General features: G+C 40.3%; 1 protein-coding gene across 7 annotated transcripts in view; it reads right to left on the bottom strand.

The window, feature by feature from the left end:
* The window catches only part of LOC147308127 (receptor-type tyrosine-protein phosphatase F), a 159,181-nt gene that overhangs the window by 114,542 nt on the left and 23,690 nt on the right, over positions 1 to 20,949 (bottom strand). The window contains exon 1 of one of the 7 annotated variants that reach the window (XM_086272197.1): positions 1,995 to 2,313. The exons of the other annotated variants lie outside the window; for them this stretch is intronic. The gene's annotated coding sequence lies outside the window, so the exon portion shown is untranslated. Of the gene's footprint in view, positions 1 to 1,994; positions 2,314 to 20,949 lie in introns of those variants that run through there. 7 annotated transcript variants of the gene reach the window in all.

The following is a 20,949-nucleotide window of genomic DNA, read 5'->3' as shown; positions in this document are numbered from 1 at the left end:
CAGCGTCGGGCAACAATTGCTGACACCCAACGAATGAACACCCCCCTCGCCTCTGCCAAGATTTTAAAGTCTGAGACCAAAGAATTTGTTTAAGCATCAGCATCAAAGCTTTGAACTTGAACAACCCAACAAACCCTTCTGTGTTTTCTATTTACAGTATGTGTCGCGGCAAATGTCTTGCTCCACTGACACAGCCGCCTTCACAGAGATTGATCTGTGATTGTAAGCAACTTCTTTCTTGTCCCAACAGGCATGAGAGTGATTAAGCAAATCTGTCATGCGTTAACAAGTCATTACACATCACCCAATCCACCAATGATGAGAAATCAAGTTCTATGGAAAAATCCATATGCTCAGCCCATAATTACTTTTGAGGAATCCGTTAGGGAGAGAGATTGAGTGACTGACTGTTCCTCACAGGGTAATTTATTCAGAAGGAAAGACTTCAACCAAGACACCCTTTTGAGCAAAGCATATTATATAGGCCATGTTTGGTCTGGGAATTTAATAAAAGAGCAGTGGTACACAAATGGCTGCAGTTATTTCCTCAGGACATCGCTTAATGTTTCTCTGGAACGTTAGTGCTGATGAGGGGGCTGAGGCACAGTCGCAAAAGAGGACGGCCTGCCCGGCGGAGGTGAAGGACATCGACTTACAGATCACCCAAGAGGTGGACAAGGGTCGCTCTGTTTCAACAAATGACCACAGTTGACAGTTTGTCATTTTTGTGACACTACAGAGCTGCTGAGTGGACATTTTGAACCAAACTGAACCATCTTTTTTTTTTTTCAATTAAGTCTAAGGGAACCACTTGAGATCAGCACTAACAGAGGTAGATTCCACACTGAACAAAAAAGAAAAAAAAAACAACAACCGATTTTTGGTACAAATAGCACAAAGTTCCCATTACAGCAGAGCAGACTTATGGGGACGTCTGGCCCTTTCAAAGGCCAAACAAAATGAAACAAACATGCTGTCTTGGCTGTGTTTTTTGAAAGCTTAAGACAGCTTTGATGGAAAAGGTCAAAGTAAAAGATTTTCCCACTGACATCAACCCTCCTTTTGTGCTCCAGAGTTACTGAGTAACAACTGCCACATTTTCTGTGGCCAAGATTAAAAAACTCGGTCAAAAACTTTCTCAGTTGAAAGATTTATCACACAACTGCATCTGAAGGGAACATTTAGAGCTGGTTAAACGGGATCAAAAAGAGTCCTGCAGATTTACTCATAACGGTGTACTTCACAATTATAGGAAAAGCAAAATTTGAAGACACACAAAGAAACACCCATTACAGCATATGCTTTGTGGCAACCAAGACTCAACCATTTTCCACAAATCACATTTTGTGACTTTCAGAAGTTCTCCTCTGCAATTATCTGGGATTTCAAAGCCTTTCGTAGCCAACTTCTAACTGAAATTCTTGTTCCTGAAATTTTACCCTCGAGATTGCCCAGGGAGATATAGACAACTGAAAAAGCAGGTTGTTTAGCCTCAGCGTAGGCCTAATGCAGTAGAGCTGCAGGGTGTCTAACCTTAGCAGCGGTAGCTAAGGGACATTCTATGGCCCTTCTTTTCAAAGTCCTCTGAATACGTAGGGGAGGGCTTGCACCAGACAAGGCAATTTGCCAGAGAGCCAGCCAATAGAGCTAAGCCAACACGAGGTTAAACTATTGTTTTGGCTTCACAAGCAAGAGTGAGCAAGGACAAAAGTAAGGGAGACAAAAGAGTAGTAAGAAAATACCTGACCACTGAAGTGTAACACATCAACTTATATTGTTACTTTTATTATACCAAGCAAGTTGCAAGAAGTTAGATCCCAAAACAAAAACCAGGGTACTGGGAGAGGGATACACAGGCAAATGAAATTCACACCATCTTACACAGTTCACCCACTTTCAAAAAAAATGCACCTGTGCCTCTTTACTTGTTTTAGGAACTAAAAAACTGTTTTTTTCATGTCAGGCTGATTATGTGGCAAAAAATTCGAACTTACCCATGTATCTAAGGTAGGTCCACTTAAATAAAGAAATATTTTAAAGAAATACTTTTTATTCCTCTTTATTGCGAGGCACTTATTCCAGAAAGCAAGTTTCCAAATCCTACAAAAGAAAATCCAGCAGTATCGGAAAAGATTATTCCTGAAAGTGAGAGATACCCTGTGTGAGAGAAAGTCGTCTCCAGTTCCTGCTTAGTTATTCCATTCACAGCATTTCATTAAACCAGAAGAACTGTCTTTTTGCTCTCCAGTAATAAGTTTCCAGCTGTGGCTATATCGCAGAGTAGCTTGGGAAGAGATCCTTCAGAGTCACAGCTTGTTCACACACTGAGGGGCAGTCGGGGACTGCCTGGGAGAAGCCAAACCCACCGTGTGATGTCATGGTGTCAAATTTCAGTATGAAAAGGGAGGAGGCTTTACCTTTTTGAACTCTGACCAATGATCATCTTGTGGTTTACCTGCACGTAGAAGGGAAGGAGTATATGTGATTGTGATGCACTCCCGCTGCTTAGAGACTGTATCTGGCTCTTATCTATTGATCACCTTCCAGGGAAAAGACTGTCCCAGTGTAAGCTCACACAGGCTAATGAGCCCTCACTCTTGCTTTGAAATGAAACTCAAGCATCTGCCCTGCCATTATTAGTGAAACTTAACTGGTTAACTAAGTTTGACCTTGAGACTTAAACAAGTATTCCCCAGGGACTGTGATAATACATGCCCGCCAATGTGTTTTGTGGATAACGTAACAGTTACAAGAATATTTTTTCCTTCTCTCTATATATTGGAAAAAAAGGAGAAGATGCGTCAGGGGGGATAAATATGCAAAACCCTCATTCTTAAAACTGCAAGGCATCGAGTACACACATACACGACTCGCAAACACACTGGTTCTCACTCCCCCTGGTCAAACTCTGCTAGCCATGGAGCTAATCATCCACAACAGATGTTCAGAAATGTTCAGTCGGATTTATGACGGAGCTCAGAGGAACAGCCAAGTCAGCCTCTGGTGCTGTTTTCTCTTCTGTCCTACAAGGACAAGGGATTGCACCGAGAGAGGATGTCAGCACAACCATTCTCTTCCCCAAAAACATTCCCTCTCTCTCTGAGCTTCGCCATGCGAGACGCCCGTGCCTTAATAGCTCACAGAGCCTCCGGACCTTGGGGAGAGGTTTGCTCATTTATCCCAATGATACTGTGTGGACTGTAACTTGACTCATTGAACAGCGCTTCAACAATGTTTCACCCTCCACATAATGATGTGGGGGGTTTTTTTGTTTTTTATATATATATATATATATATATAGTGGAAATGCTGTTCAATGACTCAATGAATTCAAAGAAAGGATAAGATTTTAAAGACAGGCCATCATTTTGCAATAATATTTAAATGATTCATATTACTTAGATTTTAATGTAAGTGGAACTAAGTTTTAAGAATTGGACTGCTGTGGGCTAGTTTCATTCTGGAAAGTGCCAGTATAGTAACTTTAATAAACTAACATAACAAAAGACAATCACAATGAGATTCTATAAAGGACAAATAAAGCTTTTTACCAAGAGTAAGAATGTTGAATCTGTTCCAGGCTTAAACTTTACTGGAGGAAATGGCAAACTGCAACGTGCTCTACATTTCTCTTTGTTGTTAACAATGGAAGACAGTCTGATTTTACTGGAGGCTGCAGATCTGAGAACACAACAGACATTTCTGCAAGAGAAAGAATTGTTTTATCTTTAACATTCTTTCTAGCTTATAACAAATTGGATGTGGGTCATCTGATTAAAAAGTGATTCAATTTGAAGGGACTAAAATATAAATATATTTCAGCTGCATGGGCTTGGGAAAAAAAAAAAAAAAAAAAGGAACTGAAAGACAAATGGGGATATCATGCATGCACCGTGGATAGAAACTTACTGAAATCTACATCACAACTATCTGCAAAAAGGAGAACAGAACAATCTGGATGTTTTGGAAGCCTCGTATTTTCTTAGACTCTCTTGAGAGTTTGAGAGAACCTTCTGGAAAATAATTATTACACCCACACATCCCCGGGGAGAGGAGAAAAAGTATATCTGTGGGTGTAAACAGCTTGTGCCACATCAAATGTCAAATGAATCTGGGATGAAACTGTTGAACAAACCACACTTAAGTAAAAGGCAGGAGTAAAGATCATTGGTCGGTGGTCCCAACAGCAGTGTGGGAGAGAAAATTAATTGTAAGCTACAGTCATGTTTGCTACTGTATTGTGTCAGCTGCACAGCATGAACTGTTTCAAATGTAATCTCATTTTAATGTAATGTAAAACTCAAAACACAGATGGAACCTGAGCAGTAAGAACCCCCCCGCCCAGATGCAAGATTAAAACTGTTGCCTCGAGTGAGGTTTTGAGGCTCAGGCTGTTTTAGGACTTATCTTTGGCCCCACCCCCCACCCCCTTCAAAGAGCTCGGATTGAGTTGGAAGCACCCCTACCAAGAGAATTTATAACATTGTGACAACCACCCATCCCCCACTCATTTCATTAGGCTGAAAAAAAGGGGTTGACAACCTCTTCAATCTGAAGGAGCCAGCCTCTCCTTGATTTAGGCCAGTCTGCAAGCCTCAGTTAATACATTTTAGGGTAAATTTGATTTATTTATTTTTTAAGATAGCTTTTTTTTTTCTGGCTTTATTTTAAATGCATGGATAAAATCTGTTGTGCAACTCCAGGATTATTTGCAGGTGAAGAGCCAATGAATCAAACTATCTTAACTCAGCTTCTCTGTGGTACCTTCATTCATCTGATGGGATGCTGCACTGGCTGCTGCAGGATGGGATGAATCACACTGGCCCTGGGCTTTATCAATATATCTGTCTGCACCATCTAACAAGTCTCCCAAAACATTTTAAGAGGGTTCTGCTTCGAGGTAAGTTTCTTGGTATAGATCCAGCAGAGTACCAAGCAAATGAATGACCACAGCATTACAAAAATAAGACATATTTGTTGAAACACTGCAGTCTAAAATAATGTATAGCCGTATGTAAACATATAATTTCTCCACAAAAATGTAAAAATCCTTAAAAAGCACTCCAAACAGATGTGGTTTATTTTCCCATTCAGTGGAATAGTTGATGGACAGAACTGTGGCTGCATGCCAGTGAAAAAATGCTGACCTGTGTCGTAAACACTGAGCTGTGAAAGTCAGTGTGCTGCTGCTGCTGATGGGCTCTTAAGACTAGCACTATGTCATCGTGCCCATAAGCACAGCTGGGTAACACCTGTTAGTTTAGAATTCCCAGTCCAGTTCACAATTTAGTGAGGCTTGGTTACTGCCATTAGTCTGTGAGCTAATTCACCCCCAGATAGTGCGCTGTGGTATTTACATTACATACATGGTTCATATCATAACTTAAAATAAATCTGCAGGAAGCACGTAGCAGCAATATATACAAACATACACATATACACTAATATATACATGAGGTCACCCAGGGGATTATAAAAAGCAGCTCTTGCACAGAGTAAGTAAACCACAAAATGGCTAGCTTTAAAATGCAGCACAAATGTATCTTTTGCGACTTCTGCCTAACAGTCGCACCACCAAGGACGCACTTTTGGCCCTGATTTTTTTCTCAAGACTGTCTGCAGATAACACTGGCTCCAACACTGAGAGGTAGTGATGGTACATGGCAACAGGAGGTGTAAAAAAGACAAGGACACAGAGCACATAAAAACACAGATAAGATTGGTCTCATGGAGCTGACCTTCAGTGGGTACTGGCGTGTGTACATGCTTGTACAACTATAGGCCCATGTTATGTAGTTCATGTGAATTTGTGCATATGTCTCTGTGCCTCTTTGCCCTATAATGTCTCCATAGCGCTGGGTGTATATGCTTACTGTTACTGAGTGACAGAATCAAAGTACAGAAAAAAAAAAAAAAGGGTGGAACTTCTACAGGAATGCACCTCTTGTCTACTACTACTGGTTGAAAAACAACTAGCGCTCTCCATTACACTGTGCTGCTCACAACTAGCAGGGCAAGCTCTCTAAGGGGGAACAGCAGAGCATGCCGCCGAATGCATGAGACAAATCATTTTTATCTGGGACCCCGGCGGGTATTGACAAACCGGGGATGCATTTAGATAGCCCAATTAAAATGGGGAAATGAAGCGACATTGAGGCACTTTACAGAGCTGTGGCCCTCTCTACCCTCTAGCCTTTTGTGCTCCTTGAGCCCTCCAGAGTATGACTTCCTTGCATATGGCACTCGGTGAGGGGGTATGGGGGTGGCAGGCAAAGCAAAGAAGCGGGTGGCTCGGAAAAGTTGCTTTCGGGTGAAATATGCAATATGAGAAGCAATACTGAGCCCGAGTGACATTGCATCATTTATACTGTTTCATCTTGCATGCCTAATTCTTGCACAGTGCTGCTCCCGAGGAGTTGTACTGGCTGCTCTAGCACTAAGATGATCTCCAGTGGGTGAAAAGGCATATAAACAGGGTCACAGACAGCATGCAAGACAGGGAAGTCAGTGCATGTCTGCAACTTCAAAGGGCAAACTGGCAATCATTGCTATAGATACTGGCTTCACTGATCCAAACGTATCACAGCAGGTGACCTTCAGTGTCATCCACTCAAGCATACATGGCTTATTTCACGTCTCTTATCACCTTTATATGACTGGTCTAATTTTCCGACCTCTTTTTGTCTTTTTGATCAATGTTCATTCCACAGAGATTACCGTCACATGCATTTTTTTATTTATTTATTTTTTAGAAAAGCTACACCCACACCCACACACAGAAACAAACATCCATCACATTCTTGCAAGTATACTGAAAGGTTACAAGACCAGGATGCCGTTAGATGTTTCACCTTCTGTGTAGGTGGAGAGAGTGATAGCAAAAGCAGCCTAGTTTGTTTTCCAATAAAGAAAAAGTCAGCGTGGAGAAAGCAATGCTGTGGTGTGCTGCGACCAGCTGTTCAGCAGTGTTACATTTCACAGGCTGTCCGCAAAGATGCAAGCTGTTTCTGCAATGCATCCAATTTTGTGAAGATGTTGTCAATGGAGAAATAGATATCTGTCCCTGAATGTTCTCTGGTTTTCACTCCACATTTTACTCAAAATGCAACAAACTGCCATTATTTCTGGACAGCAGTTTTTCAAATTAATCATGTAGATTTTGTCCAGTTCCAAGAGAACATTTCTATATATATGTAAGCCGGCATCCAAACGGGTAATAGAAACTCGAACACAAACATGTACTAAAGAATAGTCTCTGCAATAGCTCAGATGCAGCAGGTATGGCCTGCGCCGAGGAGACTTTGATAAATCTGAAAAGCTTTCAGTGAGAAGCTCCTAATAAAAGCCCCACAGAGTCGTCTCTCCCAACCAGAGAAGGCTACACTTTGTCTCTGACAGGAACGCCTTCCAGATGCTTTCCTTCAATAAATTTCCACCTCAAACAGAGCACACTGTGCTAGCACTCAAGAAAATGATTATCCTGACTGGCTACGAAGAGAAGTGTCAACTGCTTTTCTAATACACTCTAGGCTTTGTGCGTGTCCAGCGTCAATATGCATTGGACTTCAGCCACACGAAAACAGAACGAAATGTGCTTCTCGCATTTCTAAGGAATTTTCCAGAGAACAAACCCAATTTTGTTCAAATAAAGCATTTCATTGTCCTAATAATTTGCCAATAGCATTTAGAAAAAAACAACTTTAACACAACAGGATGCTTTCAAAACCACAAATCAACGTCAACGTGGTTAATAGCTCTCATTAGTGAAATCTCCCGAAGCTTGCTTTGCACCACAGTACATCCCGTTGCTGGAGTAAAAAGAAAGGGGACGTGAAATTATTCCCTCTGTTAGAGGAGGCTGTGTTCACTTATGAAAGAAAACAAACCACAAATTAAATAGAAAAACAAACAAACAAACACCAACATGTCCTAGTAAGCCACCGAGTCACAATGTGCCCCCAGAAGAGGTTTGATAAGCCTTTATATTGATTTGACACGTTTCTTAAACACATCTGGAGAGATCAAACACCATTTCTGAGAACTCCCAAGGAGGATTTTAGCCAGAGCTGAAAGGAAAATCAACAGCACAGTAATAACATTTTTTTTAACCTCTTTGGTTGAATAGGGTTTCATTTACTCAAGTATAACAAACATGAGCAGATTTCTATGAAAATAAGCCTCGTATATGCAGACCATTGTTCCCTACTTATATAGTCACTGCCTAAAGGTCTATTTTGAGCCACGATAATCCTGATAAGATATGATTTGCATCACTTTCATGCTCGTCAAACCAATCAGTGACCCCTCGTGTCCTTTTGTAGGGAGAGACTGTCATCCTGGAAAAGACTGCTTCCATCAAGATAGAAATGCTTCGCCGCAGATAAAAGCGATCACGCAGGACAACTATGTTTTCATTTGCAGTGATCCAGCCGTCAAGCAAGCCACATTCCCTGCGGAACATAATAACCCTTTCATTTGTCACCCATCTTCTTGTTGCATGAATAGCTGATGCTGGGCTGATTGCTTATAGCTTTAGAAGTGTTAATGGTAGTTAGTTAATGGAATTGCCACAATGCAATTCAAATATATTTAAATAAGTATCCCAATGTAGGAGACAACACAACAAATTTTGCTTAATAATAGTTTAAATGTACCCATTTTTTAAAATTTGGAATATTAGCAAATGACTACATGTAATTCAAATTCTGCATGTCAGCCTTAGACCTAGCATGCATGGATCCCTTAGCAAACGCACACACATACTTTCAGCCGAAGAAAAGCCTGTCAAATAAAAGAGTAATCCATCACTTGGGCCAATTTGCATTATGCAGGGTTGCTCTCTCCAGCAATGGTTGACTGACAAGGAAAATAAAATGGGCCCTCTGTTGACCAAAATGGGGGGAAAAAATGACATCATCATCACTCCACAGCTTAAAGCAGCAAAAAGAATTTAATTTTTTTTTTAAATTTGTATTTAGTATAAAATAGTATCATTTTTAAATGCATCTTTCTTTTACTGCAGCAGTGTTAGATTACTCAATAGGTATCTTTATCTGTTTAACTACAATTTATCTAGATTTAAAGGAGACCTCAAAGTAAGACGGATTAATATTTTACAAATTTTAAATGATAAGCATGAGAAGATGATGGCCCTATAAGTTAATGCCTAGTGCTATTAAATATACCCAACAGTATAACTAAATAACTGGCCAAAGATAAACACTAATCTAAGCCTTCCACAACTTACTGGAAATCTCAGTGCTTTTCTCCTCAATTAACAATTCATAGCATGGAGTAACAAATGGACTTCAACTGACTAGAAAGCTATCCCAAAATAATTAAGGAAATGAAATATTCAATACAAAACTTCTTATTATAGCATCAGTACCTCATAAATTTAAAGGGAATAAATGAGTGGATTAATCTGTGTGCTAATGGAGAAAAAAGCCAGTCATTTCGCTTTCTTCCAATTCAACTCCATTTAGCCTTTTAAGAGTTACACCTTCTATTACTTATCTCTGGGATTTCTAGCGCATGGCAGATCAGGCAAAATGGGTTTGAGGCATTGTTCTCCATCGTTATATAAAGAGGACTCCGTGGCTAAAGAAGCCAGCTAATAACGACAAAGATCTGAGCTTAAGTGCCCCAGGGGGAAACTGTTTTTCCCCCCTCGCTCTTCAAAATGTTCAGAGCTCTCTGTGCCACTTTTACCTTTTGAAGGGGGAGTTTTACTAAATGTAGAAGTGCTAAGTGCAGGGCTGAGGCAGGCACAGAAATAAAAAGTGTCCTAAGAAAGAGTTTTTCCACAAGACCGAGGGGGAAATACCTGCACATCTACGGTAATCCTAAATTCACAGAGAATTTGTCAAATCCAAGCATATCCAATTACTAATGTTTGACTGGTTTTTACATATTTCATTGGAAAATTTGTACAGGTACCAACCATACAGCTGAAAAAACAATCCCCAGAAAAAGTCTTACTTATATTTGTGCCATCAGCCCAACGTCTAAGCTTACAAAGACTTCTGGGACTTTGACAGTCAAGTCAGGGCAACTGCCGGCTCTCTCAGACTCCAGTGGATCATATGAGGGAAAAACCCAGGCACTTCAAGGACGTGATCAGCAACACAAAACAGAAATTAAAAGGTACTGAAACCTTTCTGAGTTTAACTGAAACAGCAGAAGACTCGGATGTTCTATTCTTGAGATAATTTGTTATGCTATATCCAAGTCCCTTTTAATTTTGAAAATCCCATTTCATGTTGGTTACCCTTAAAGAAATATATTAGTTGCAATGAACATAATCCACTTGATACTAGCTTTACTGACTGAGATATCATCTAACTGCATACCAAATGCCAGTATTTTGGAGGTTTTCTTGAGAACCCTCATAGGTCACATCGAAAATTAAATTAGATTTATTCTTATTATGGGTTTTCTGCATTAGAGTGTTCACACTGGGCGCGGCAAAGAGATCAGCATTCCTGGAGTTACTAAATTCCATCAAGGCTCCCCACTGTCTGAAGCACCAGCATGGCATAAAGTGGGACACCACGCTGGTAACACTGAAGCAACGTTGTACTAGCATACCTCCCCAGGCTGAATTCAAATATTTTAGGCAGAGGTCAAAGCCATAGCAGAGGTCACATGGTGGGTATTACTACACGGCAAACACAGCATGCCACCGTGATCACAGATCAGACTTTTAAGATTCGCAGCATAGTTTAGAGTTAGACTGTAAAGGTACAGCCACTACGTCCACTATTTGATCAGTTTGCTCTGAGCCTTGCGGCTGATCCCATCGGACAGCCCCAAACTGAAATGTTAGGTGAACCGTGATGCAATTTCCTCCAGCATTTCCTGATGCATCCTCGCCTATAAAACGGCTTCCTGCTCAGAAAATGTTCAGATCTCTTCTGAGCTCTTTAATGAGTTTTGCCCCTCCAGTTATATTCCTACTAATATTAAGAACAGCATTATAGTGGACAAATGCCACCTCTCATCATGGTGCGACAACGAACCAGGCTACACTTGTCTTTTGAGCGTGACCTTTGAGTCTAAATGTGTCAAATGTGAAAACGTGCCACCCTGCTCATGAATCCACATTTGACTTTTAAATGTAAACTGTATGTATGGATCTGTAATAAGATTTGCATTTTAATATATTTCTAAAAAAATCAGGTGCAACACGCTATGTAGACTACAGTCAAAAATGTGTCCAACTGATAATCAACCCCGACAGGAAGGTTACTGCAGTTCAGGCCTGATTTCATATTTCAGGTATATACAGCAGACATATGTAACCACAACAGAGGCGTGACCACAATGAGGGTGCTGTCTGCATCAGCCTAAACAATTTTAGAATAAAAGGTGCATTACAAACAAAGAAGATCAGATCTCTATAATGAATAAATGCATTTATTTGTGTTGCATTTCTCATTCTGATTTATGCTATTCAATTATCTGCACATGTGGGCTAGGTTTATGCTTGAGGGCTCAGTTGGCAAAACAACAGCTACAAAGAGGGAAGAGCTTAGTTTCTAAAAGTCTTCCTTTGTTTTTAATAATAATCGAATAATCTGATCTTTATGACCGTTCGTACTTTAATGGTACACTGGGGCGATTCTGGGGATGAGTGTCCCAATAACAGTTCAACACCACACTAGGAAATCTAAAGATTAAAACCAAGAGTTTTAATGGATGACCCGGTCTATCGCCACAGTCATGCTGGTGAATATTATTATTACAGATAGCAGTAAATGTTAAGAAAATATAATAAAATATATTTTGCGTTTCATGCAAGTCTTGAGCAATTGTTGTCTAACCTTTCTGAAGGCCTCCCAAAGTCTTTCTTTGGACATTGGCTACTTTTTCACTCATTTTCAATCCAGTCCTTGTACTTGACCATTTTCAGAGGAATTCTTTGTTTGTTAAGCTACTTAACGTTGACCCACAAATAATGTTGTGTCTACAAAAATTCCCATTTTCTTTTTTGCACAGTGCTGAATACACTGTTAAAACACACGTCACGTTCCTGGGTCTGTTGACCCAGCGTTTTAGTTTTAGTTTATTTTGATGTTTATGTTTAAGTTCATTAAGTTATCAAAGTTCATTTGTTTATTAGATCCCCCTTGTGTTTTCTTCCCCTGTATTTAAGTTTCTCTCACCCTTTGTGTTTCATGATGCGTGTCTTATGTTATCAAGTTTGTGTTATCATGTCTGCGTCTCATGTTTCCTGTTTTATTTTGAAGGTCTGTGTCCTATGTCAGTATAGTCAGCTTTGCTTCCTTTGTCTCGTTATGTCAGATTAGTGTCAGCTGTTTCCCCATGTGTTTCCACTTCCCCTCATTACCATCCATTCGCTACCGCTTATCCTTTTCAGGGTCGCGGGGGGTGCTGGAGCCTATCCCAGCTGTCATAGGGCGAGAGGCGGGGTACACCCTGGACAGGTCGCCAGTCTGTCGCAGGGCTAACACATCGGGACAGTCAACCATTCACACTCAGATTCACTCGCACATTCACACCTAGTGGCAATTTGAATTATCCAATTAACCTATCCCCACAAGCTGCATGTCTTTGGACGGTGGGAGGAAGCCGGAGTACCCGGAGAGAACCCACGCAAACACGGGGAGAACATGCAAACTCCACACAGAAAGACCCCGGCCTGATGGTGGAATTGAACTCAGGACCTTCTTGCTGTGCGGCAACAGTGCTAACCACCGTGCCACCGTGCTGCCTACCCCTCATCACCCTTGTGTGTATTTAGTCTGTGTGTTTGTTCATTCATTTTCAGGTCGTCTGTTGTTCCATGTCATGTTTCCAGGATTTTTCCATGTTTAAGGTTTTGTTCTTTGTTCAGCATTTAATTTTCCCAGTTTAGCTCTAGTTAGGTTGTCTCCTGTGTGCATCTACCTTTTGTTTTTGTACCTTTTTATCAGCCATATTAAACGGCTCGCTTTTTGTTAACATTCAAGTTTTGTTCCCTGTTCCTTGGTGTCTGCATTTTGGGTCTTCTTCGCAACTTCATACAGAGTGCTGCCGCACACTGTGACAAATAGCCATCCAGTTGACTTGGGAAAAAATCTCATCATCATTTATTTCAAGTCAGCTGTATCAAATTTCATTAAACTGTACAGGTGTATATATTAACTCAGACATATAAAAATGCATTCTTGAGGGAACCCTGTGATTAATTTTCAAGGGGAGAGACTTTGAAATTCTGTCACCAGATGGCCAATACAAGCCACCATGGCAGAAAAATATGTTCACTGCTGAATTAAACTAACCCCGTGTCCCTTAAGTGACTATGCAAATTAGTCTAAATGTCAAATACCTAAACTAAATTGGCAATTTAAATAAAGTAGCTAAACAGTAACTGAATAATACAAGTGGAGAAATAGGAATGGTCTCTGGGGCAAAATATGACTCAAATTTAAACAGCAAGTTGGTCTGCCACATAAAATCTAAATCATTACTGAGGGTTTATTGTTATCTAAATATTGCATATTATGTATCGCCCAGTTAGGCGTGCCATTTGATATACAGTATTTGCATAGGTTTCTCCTTCTGTAAATATTACACATACACTAACAGTGAAATCTGCTCAAACTCTTGCAGCTTTTTTTGGACACAAAAACACACAGGCTTTGATTTGCAAGTGCAAACACACGGGTAAAATCCAATCAATACACATTATTGGCTTAGTGAGAGTAAGGTTTAAAGAAAACAACGATCCCATCTAAGGGAAAATACTCTGAAATCATTGAAATCCAAAATTAATATTTCCTGTTAACTCTACTGCAAACCTTTTATTCCTAATTTAGGTCAAGTGGAGATTGCACCACAGTTCTCACGTTTAAAGGCTAAATGACACCAGCTTACCACAGGCGCAGCACCGTTGTTAAGATGAAAATAATCAAAGCAGACAAGTATTTCTAAAAACAAGCTACGACCTTTCAAATTTGAAGGGGAAAGGCTGTGTGTACATTTACAAAACGCGAGGGGAAACGAAAAAAATCCTATCACAGAAATTGGGGTGTGACTAATAGGCAGTGAAAGAGCTGGTCTGTAACCTGAACTCCAAAATAATCTTGCTCAAGTCTCCATGGCCACTTTGGGGGAGCAGTGGGGGGTTTGACAAGGGGAATGGAGGACCACCTGCACACCCAGCGGAGCCAACACTTTACTGGCACCACCATTTGTTACGCTCTAGATTCCCATTACTTGAGAGCTAGGTTGGCTGGGAAATCCATCTCCTGGTGTAAGGTTTATCAAACGTCTATGCAAACTGCGAAAGTGGAAAAGGGAGGCTGAAAGATCACAGACGTGCAAGGAGGCACCGAAGAATAGAGATGTCTTCACTTAAGCTGCGAAAAATCCCGTACATCAGTATTCTGGCTCACCTCACTTTTACCCTGTGTTTTTACTAATAACATGAAATAATAAATATCATAATATGATTTTAGGACACTGTAGCCAAAGATACAAGCCTCCGCATTAAAGTTATAAGTAGCGGTATAATATGCATGCAAACCAGCCTTAGCAAGCTTACTGTCAGCCCTAAATTTAATAGGCACTTGACAAAGTGAAAGCTGCTAACAGAGGTAATATATGCTGTTTATTAGAGGACAGCAACAGCCAAGTCTTGTTGGAATGCCAGCAGTCAGAGTCTGTGGTAACAACTTAAATCTCCATTAGTTTCACTTGAACTAATAACTGAAAACCTACACTGCATTAGACCTGAGGGGCTTGTGATGTGCTTTCCTCAGTTTACTGGTTTTAATCTGAAGTCAAAAATGATTAGTTACTGAATTAATTGATAATAAAAGAAAATTAATAAGTCAGTGATTGTGAAAGTAGCTGTTGTGATAATTGGAGTTCTGATTTACTGTCTTAGTAACACAATGAGTTAAAAGAATGATCCTAATCATTTTGAAGTCTACATACAAGAACCCTGCCTCGAGTATACGTGTAAATGTTGGTGACCTGACACATATGGCATACAGATTTAAAATTTGGGCCCAGTAAATCGTTGTTGGTAATGGTAATGGCCTGTATTTATATAGCGCTTTACTAGTCCCTAAGGACCCCAAAGCGCTTTACATATCCAGTCATCCACCCATTCACACACACATTCACACACTGGTGATGGCAAGCTACATTGTAGCCACAGCCACCCTGGGGCGCACTGACAGAGGCGAGGCTGCCGGACACTGGCGCCACCGGGCCCTATGACCACCACCAGTAGGCAACGGGTGAAGTGTCTTGCCCAAGGACACAACGACCGAGACTGTCCAAGCCGGGGCTCGAACCGGCAACCTTCCGATTACAAGGCGAACTCCCAACTCTTGAGCCACGATCGCCCCACAAGGTTGGGTTCACAAGGTTAGAATCTGGGGCCAACAGAGGCTTTCCTCCATACATAGAGACAGACATCCTCGAGGGCTATCCTTTCTACATGGTTCTCTGCATCAATAATACAGACTGACATACACAAGATACTCTCGAGGAGAGCCAGTCAGTTTGCGTCGCCAGAGTGCTTGCTGTGAAATAAACAAATGAGAACTGACAATCCTTGTGATAGTCCATACATCCTCATGAACAGGATACATCCTCGTCTGCTATATCCAACCCCGATGGAGTTTACACAGAATCCAGGTGGCTTTGTTTTCCACAACAAAAGACATTACGGAGACAAAAGGATCACCTCCCCAAAGATATAAAAACAGTTCAAACCTAATTGAAGGTTCTTGGCAAATATATATATATAAAAAAAAAGAACATCAAGTGACAGTGAGCGCATTCTGTAAACGACTATGAAATACACATCAGACGTACCGAGCATCTGGGAGAAGCAGCACGGAGAACGTGAACTAGGAAAATGTCTGTCAGGAGTTGAAACAGACCTTGAAGAGCGTAGAAATTCTATTAGTTACAACAATGTATGGCTCCCAGTGGGATTTTGCAAAATGTGCGGGAAAGAGCAAAGATGTGCTAAAATGTATTTAACCGTAACAAAGAAAATATTTGTAAGAGATTTTCCACAACAACGTTTAAACAAAAAACTGGTATCTTAGCAGATTACCAAAAATGAAAGAAACACACGACATCATTAGATCTAAAAGGCTATACCATAAACTTGGCAAAGCATTTAAAAATGTCTCCAATACATGCAGTTTACTGCTTCTCTTCAGTTCCAGCACATCTGTTGAGATTCCAGCATTTTTCTGTGTAAACTCCATCATTTCTGAAGAACACCGTACACTCCCGATAATTACGACGGATGTCTGTGACTCCAATTAAAGACATTTTCCATATCAAGTCTCCTGCCAAAGCTGTTCTGCTCGGTACACTAGCGTCTAGTTGTTTGATTTCAGTGTGAAAATATAGCTAAAAGATAGAAAAAGAAAAGAGGAGAGAAAAAAAAAGAAAGTTTCGTCATGATGCACTACTACAGCTTCGCTCAGAAGTCCCTAATTAGTTGAGACATTTTGCTTAGTGGCTTGGCATTTTAGCCACAGGGGGGATGATACAGTAGATTGTATTGGACATGCTAGCAGAGGGACACAACCTAAAAGGCTGAATCAGCAGTCTAATTCCTTTGCTCTACTAAAATTGTGTTAAAAAAAATAAAATAAAAATAAATCAAAAGTCAACCAACCAAGAACATGGAACACAGCAGTAGAATTGCATGCTAAATATGATAAATATGATGGTGTAATTCGTTGTCCTTTGTGCAAAGTGCACGTTATTTTAGAGAAAGTGTGGAAAATAAGCATTGCACTTACTAATATACAGACATAAGCAATTTGCAGAAACAAGCAATTACCCTTTTTAAATTTCATGCAACTCTATCCTGCATAAACTTGCTATCACAGAAGTCATTCGGCAGCGGCAAGGCTCTGATAGAGATGTTCATTAGCCTATTGCTGAGACAAACACATTTGATGGATTAAACAGTCAAATATAACAAGATGCTTGAACTGCTGTCCTGGTTGTTAAGTGAGATCAAAGTGGGGCCTGGGGGTCTGGTAAGTATGGGGAGCAGGATTGGTTCAGCAAAGCTCCAAAAGAACAAGTGCTGGACCAAGGAGATATGACATCAGACGTGTGCACTGCATTCCCCGAGGCCTGTTCTTTGGAAACTGTCAGACTGCCCTGCACCAAATGAGCTGTATAAGAGGAGGGTGCAAACATTACTTCAGAAAGCACTTCTAATCTAACAATGAGCTTCATTTGGTCATGTACCATCTTAGTAAAGGAGTTAAATATGGAATAAATCAATTTAGGGTTTTTTTTAAAGGCACCTTGTGTTAACTCTCACTCCATTAATAAAAATGTGACACATTTCAGGGGAAATAAGACTCACAGGGGTAAATCGCAATTAATTATCCCATTTATGTCTAAAGTACATGTACATACAGCATACCAGCGCACGCAATAATGCCAAAATGTTTGCAGTTTGAAAAAAGCTTTTAGCAAAATTACATGTTTTGCTTTAACGGAGACCAACAGTTTTGAATTTCAAGCCAAGGACACCAGACATCATGGACATTAGACATATGGATGTGTGTGGCACTCACACTCTGCTGGGGCACTTTTCTCAGTGACGCACACTATATTTGCTGGCTGATAGATTGCCTGTCCGGCTGTGCTAGTGCACATAAAGTAAGGAGACAGAAGTGCTGATAAAATGCTTAGCTTTCAAGCACATCATAACATACAGGCCTGGGTTGGCAGTTTCCATAACATCTGAGCAACACAGTTTAGTACTTTTTCTAATACAGGTTCTGACTCTCTAAATTAATTTGGCAGGACTGTGTATATTTTTCCTCTCCTCTGCCGAAGGCCAGAACACACTCAGAATATAGTCTTTGGTCAAACAGAGTTCTAGATGGCTCTCTATCACAAACACAGTTACATAGTTTAATGGCACAACGCACAGGAGTAAATGTCATATTGGATTGGTTCTGAAACAAATGGTCAATTAATTGACAGCGATCCCAACAGAATAGAATACCTATAATCGTGAGGATCAGTGAGAAATAATTTACCAGGCAAGCCTGCCTGACATTTATTTATTGATTCCAGTGTCATAAATATAAAGATTTACAACTCTGAATCATCATTATACATTAATTATTTTTGCTGTCTGTGCAGCTGGTTAAACAAACCAGTTGCACAAACAATTCATCAACTAATAAAAGAAAAATCAGTTAACAATAAATATAATCTACTAAGTTTATACACTGAATTGAATCTAGGAAGGGGTTTAGAAACTTCCATCTAAATGTAGACCAAACCCCTGTTTATTAACAGATTTTCATCACATCTTTAACTGCAGCTAATTCCAAGAGCATAAAACACTTAGTATATTAATGAAAACAAAAGACTAAGAGAAGCCGTGCAGCAAAGGAGTGAAGGATGTTCTGAGAAAATCAGCTGCGGAGCTTGTGCTGGTGCATTAACTTGACCCACCAAATAATTTTCCTAATGTGCCTAAATCCTCGCAGGAATGTATGAAGATATGTCTGAGGAAAATGGCATGCAGTACAGCATTGTTATCACATGAGGACCTATTACTGCCATCCTTATGCAAAGTGTGACCAATCAATTTTACTTCCTCTTGAAAAATAACACCCTGAGTGGGGAAAATCAGCATCTGCTCTGTCCCACCCCTCCATTATATCGGTGGATCATTCAAAGAAGTATGATATCATACATGCTCCGTTTCTGAGAGACATATACAAGGGAGCAAGAAAGAAGAGGAAGCTGTGAGAAAATGGAGGAGATGGAGGCTTTTGTCTCCACATTTCTCACGGTGGGTATCGGAAACAGCCAGATGCTGTCAATCACAACTGAAGGCCAGAGAATAGACTGGCCTATTTATCTAATGAAGAGGTCAAGGGGCGGAGGTGGGGGGTAAGTGGAGCAAAGCCAAGACTGTCACAATAGGCAGTTTTTTTTTTTCCATCGCAGGAACTAGTGGGCCGTTTAAGGGCGGTACGCATCTTTGTCCATGTTTTGACCGCACGAACTGTCACGTTAAACTTTGGCGCCGTTTCCAAGGGAGGAAAAAAAAAGGACCTTCTCTGACGTAGACCTGTGAGTGCCTCCGAAGGACTATAGAGCAGGATTCAGAACAGTATGTGCAAACTAAATAAAAAACAACAATTCAGAGGAACCGCAAGAAACTACCCAACCCTTGTACTGAAGTATTTATAAAAAAAAATAAAATAAAATAAAAAATAAAATAAAAAAGACTCATTCTGGCTGAACTCATTCTTAAGTAGCAGGACTACATCTTGCACAGTACAGTAACTACTGTAGGGGAAAAATGTGTGCATGATAAAGGACTGAAAAACTAAGTAATTCTAAGCAAAGCTCTCCCGTTAATTAGCCATTTAGTTATACAGTTTGTATTGTAGCGTTAAAAGCTGACTAAAACCTATTTCTTCAGCTAAAGAGAATCATCCACTGTCTTGTAGCCAGTTCCACTGACTGCTATGGTACTCAACCAGTATGATATATTGATTCTCTGTCCACTTCTCAATGAGTACTTCCTCTCTAACCGGCAAGATGGCCTGTCCCAATGAATGGTGAGAGCCCCAATGACAATTTGCAAGATGTTCAACTGCTTGTTAATGCAAATATGGGATAATCCAATTACATTGCAGCAACTCAATATATTTAGGCATAAAAACATGGTCAAGAAGACTTGTGAAATTTAAAACAAATAACAATGTTGAGCATCAGATCGAGTTACTTGATTTATGTTAGTTGAAGATGTGGTGGTTCTTGGTGCCAGATGGGCTGGTCCAAGTATTACAGAAACTGACGATCTACTGAGATTTTTCCATCCATTTACAGGAAATTGTCACAAAAAGAGAAAAAAGTTCAGTAAAATGTGGATGGTAGGGTCAGAATTTGGTGTAAACGCCATGAAAGCATGGATCTATCCTGTTTGGTATCAATGGTTCAGGCTGGTGGTGGCATAATGGTGTGGGAATATTTTCTCGGCACACTTTTGGCCCCTTAGTACCAACTGATCATTGTTTAAATACCACAGCCTACCCGAGTACTGTTGCTGACTCCATCCGTTTATGAACACAGTGGGATTATCGGCCATGTGTGCAAAGTGTACCTAATAGTACCTAAAAGTGGTGAGTGCACACTGTGTACACTGTACACCTTCGCAATGAAAAACTGTGGTGAAATTTCCAAAATGAGTCAACAAGCTCCAGCATCACCACCACAGGTTAAACTTCTGTTAGGCGTGTGCAATATTTCACAACACCATCACACAGGAAGCTGAAACTGTGCCTGCATAGAGATGATGAATTTGAGTTTCCCATTTTGGCTTTTGGGGGATACTGGTGTGATATGACTCAATAAATCCTATATTTAGCAATACCGAGTTTTCCATAAATCCCTTTTCTAAATTGTTTTCAGTAGTTTTTTTTCCTTAATCATAACATTTTTCATGTTCTTTTTGAGATTATTGCTTTATAGACTTTTGTCAGAGAAAATGTACAAAAACAAAAAAAACCAAAAAAAACATACATGTAGATTTACTGTGGTTTATTGGCCATAAAGTGCGCCAGTCAAAGTGTGGGCAATTTATGAGAGAAATTGAGACAGCTCAAATAAAGCACTTTTGAGACAAAGTTAGAGAGGAAAGGCTGGGATGGTTTGGACTTGTTATAGATGAAGCTCGCAGGCAGGAGGAAAAGAGGAAGACCACAGCGAAGGTTCACAGATGTAGTGCGTGGTGTGACAGAGGAGGATGCTAGGAATAGGGTGAAGGTGGAGGTACATGATCTGCTGTAGTGACCGTTAAAGGAAAAGAGGAAGAAATAGCCTTAACTTCCACATCAAGCGCAGCCCATATGGCTATGACTAATTAATGACAAATTACAAACTTTGATTAAATCAATTAGAGGTCAGAAG

This window comes from Aulonocara sp. 'chitande type north' Nkhata Bay, linkage group LG18, assembly GCF_057382095.1.
Source record: "Aulonocara sp. 'chitande type north' Nkhata Bay isolate Kocher_YH1m ecotype deep benthic linkage group LG18, A_spYH_male_GT1.1, whole genome shotgun sequence".
Taxonomy (NCBI): Eukaryota; Metazoa; Chordata; class Actinopteri; order Cichliformes; family Cichlidae; genus Aulonocara; species Aulonocara sp. 'chitande type north' Nkhata Bay.
Note: the sequence above shows the minus strand (reverse complement) of the source record. Positions and strands in the feature narration are given on the sequence as shown.